Genomic DNA, 3873 nt, shown 5'->3' with positions numbered 1-3873 from the left:
GCCGTGATTGGTCAGTTTGCGTTCTGGCGGGAACGGTTCGAAGAAGTTGCCGATTCGAATAATGATCAGTCACGTGATGACAAGGAATGGGTTCTCTACTATGCTCGCATTTATTTATATTTAAATGAGAAGAATGGCGATAGCAGTTTTGTATCTAATGGCGGTAGGTAGTTTCACTACATATATATCCAACACCAGGATATAGAAGTGGTGACGAGTTGTTTGAAGCTTGCGTTGAACGTAAATTTCTTTTTTTTTGGTACGAAACCAAAGAAACAGTCGTTTAATATGGAGAATGTGGTGCAGTTGCAACAGTAACGGCAGCAGCAACAACAGTAACAACAACAACTACAACAGCAACAACAACAAAACCAACAGTTGCTAGAATTAATGTTGAAGAAATCTGAAAATACTTCAGGTTCGTTCTCACCAGACAGCGTAGCAAACTCAATTGAAGAATTAAGTTATAAACCAGATGAAGAGATTACCTTCTCGGCATATTTTCGAAGATACGAAGAAATCTTCAAAGAAGAATGTAAAAATTAATCTTATGTGAAAAAAAGTACGACTACTTTTAAGAAAGTTATCCCCTGCCGAACACGAAAAATATAGTAACTATATTCTGCCGAAGAAAACTGGTGAGATTTGTTTCGATAAAAAAATTAATTTTTTCTCGAAAATTTTCAGTGAAAGAAGTTCCCTATTCAGTACTTGCTGGCAATGTTTAAATTTGGTGAACCCCACCCCCCAAAAAAAACGGTGAAGATTTCGTTACGTATGCCCGAGTTATTAATAGTGAGTGTGAAAAATTCAAATTAAATGAATTAATCCCGGACATGTACAAATGTCTAATTTTTGATGAAGGGTTAACTGCAAGCAAAGATACAAATATACGTTCCTGGGGAGGCGCAATGGCCCAGTGGTTAGGGCAGCGGAATCGCGGTCATAGGATCGCGGTTTCGATTCCCAGATCGGGCATTGTGAGTGTTTATTGAGCGAAAACACCTAAAGTTCCACGAGGCTCCGGCAGAGGATGGTGGAGAACCCTGCTGTACTCTTTCACCACAACTTTCTCTCACTCTTACTTCCTGTTTCTGTTGTGCCTGTAATTCAAAGGGTCAGCCTTGTCAGACTGTCACGCTGAATATCCTCGAGAACTACGTTAAGGGTACACGTGTCTGTGGAGTGCTCAGCCACATGCACGTTAATTTCACGAGCAGGCTGTTCCGTTGATCGGATCAACTGGAACCCTCGACGTCGTAAGCGACGGAGTGCCAACAACAACAACGTTCCTGGATATTAACAAAATTAGAACAGGATTAAAAATTAATTCTACAGGCAGTAGCAGAAGAATGCCAGAGGATTATAATTCTAAGACATGACGCAGATAAAATCGAAGAAAAAGATTGCTCTCGTATTCATGCGTGTCGACCGGTAATGGATCGAACCATGTTATGGGTGCAGTGGTCTACATTTTAAAAGTAACTATCCCCTTAAAAATATAAAATGCTTCAAGTGGTAAGATAGGCCATAAAAAATCACACTGTAAAACAAAACCTAAAAAAACGGTTCATCAGCAGGTTATCGGTGACAAGAAATATGAACGACCCTCAGTGGAAATTTGTGTAAGAAACGTACAGTAACAATTGAATAGGGGCAGAGATAACTCGATTATTAATACAAAAACACAGAGAAAACAAATCGGGAGACCTAGATTAAAAGAAACGTGCTTGTGGTGTTTCGTGAAAAAATATTACATTTTAAGGGTGAAACGTTAACTGACGTTACATGTGAAAAAACCTTAAAAACCATAGTTTTTGAGTTGAATAATACAACAAATTTATTCGGAACAGACTGGATGGAATTATTTAACTTATGGTACCTTCACATAAATCTTTTCTGTAAAAATGTGAATGGTTTTTCCGCCAGTACAAATAAGTCGTCATACAAATTAAAAGACAAAACTGAAAAAAGATTTTACCTGAAGTTCTAGCACGGAAATGAACGGAAACACTGGAATTGAACCCTAAGCGTAAAAGATATTAACACTTCAAGCGGAGTTAATTCTCAAAAGGGGAGAAGTTGGGGAGACTAATTCTAAACAGAAGAGATGTTGTGGAAGGATTCCGACCGCTCTGAAAGTGACTAAAAGTGGACTGACACATTGCTATAAAATAAAGAACTGTGAGCAATTGATGGTAAGCAGTTCACTGTGAGCCGTTGACTAAGAGCGTTTAACCTCGTGTAACAGTAATCGTAGTGTAACAGTAATCATATGAATACTTTCTTTACCCCTGCTTCGTTAAATTATATATCCAACACTAGGATATAAAACAAGTCCATAGTCATTTTGTACTAATGCAAGAAAAAAAATCACAGGTGCGTGGTACTCGTTGGATAGAACAGGGAAGAACAAAAAAGAAGAAAAAACTATGTTGAAAGACTGATACCTGATATCTTCTTCTAGTCGGCAATTGTATTATTGGCATCTTTCTTTGTAAATAGCCAACACAAAATATCATGTTCGGTAATAAATATTAAAGTTAAAGGCTCTAGAGTTTGCTCCAATTATTAATTGCGCAGCCACCAGTATTTCATAACACTACCGTACAACACAACAAGCACATCACAACAATGGTGATAAAAACATGTATTGCGACAAGGTGACTCAGACGTTTAAAGTATATCATCATTGACCGGCTGGACATAAGCGAACAAGCAATATTACAACAGAACAATGTTATCTCTTACCAATCATCGGCGTATTGACTAATGAGACTGATAAAATGATGGCCCAATTCTATATTTATGTATGTATGCATACACATGCGCGCGCACATACGCACACACACACACACACACACACACACGCACGCACGCACATGGAAATCTAGAAATCTCTAAGACTTCCCAAAAGCCTATCATTTAAGTATATATGAACATGTAAAGATATGTAAGTATATGCATGAGAAGACATACATAAAGCAAAACATACAAATCTGCTCGTATACATACATACATACATACATACATACATACATACATACATACAAAAATACCTTGTTGATGTTGAAATTCCAATGAGGAAGCTTTGGATCTAGGTTAGAAACCAGCTCTTGCCCTATTTGCAAGAAATCTTGAAATATAACTGAATAATGACGTATATACATACATGCATGCATGCATTCGTACATGCATTCGTACATACATACATACATACAAACATTCATGCATACATACACATATGTGTGCGTGTCTATGTGTGTATACATGCATACACACACATATATACATATAAATGCCATACATACATGCTACATATAATTGGGTGTGTTCGTGTGTCTGTATTTATCCCCTGCTTCGCGTGACATCCGTTTTTGGTTTGCATAGGTCACTGTCTTCTAGCGGTTCGGCAAAAAAACCCCCAAAAAACAATGGAATAAATACCAAAGTTATTAAATAAGTATTGCGATCCATTTGTTCGACGAAATCCTTTAGGCCTCAGTATGGCTGCAGTCCAATGACTGAAAGAAGTAGATAATAAAAGAGAAAACATATATATAATTCCTGGATTTGTAAATTGAAGCAGGGTCTTGTGAAATTTTTCGAACGATTTGAAGTACTTCAAATTTCTACCAGATTTCTTTCAAACTGATGTAATTTCTTTATTTGTAGCTTATAGGAAAAACAAAACAAACCAAAACAAAACAAACAAACAATCAAAAACTCCCGTCATCAGCTTGCAAAACTACATTTAAAAAAATAATCCGGTGAAAATTTGAAGTGCTTCAAGTGACTGAATGAACAATTCTGTGAGTGAGAAAATATTTTTCACTACTGAGAAAGAGAGAGAGAGAGAGAGAGAGAGAGAGA

The sequence above is a fragment of the Octopus bimaculoides genome, chromosome 4, assembly GCF_001194135.2.
Source record: "Octopus bimaculoides isolate UCB-OBI-ISO-001 chromosome 4, ASM119413v2, whole genome shotgun sequence".
Lineage (NCBI taxonomy): Eukaryota > Metazoa > Mollusca > Cephalopoda > Octopoda > Octopodidae > Octopus > Octopus bimaculoides.
The sequence above is the reverse complement of the archived record's forward strand: the minus strand, read 5'-3'. Positions refer to the sequence as shown.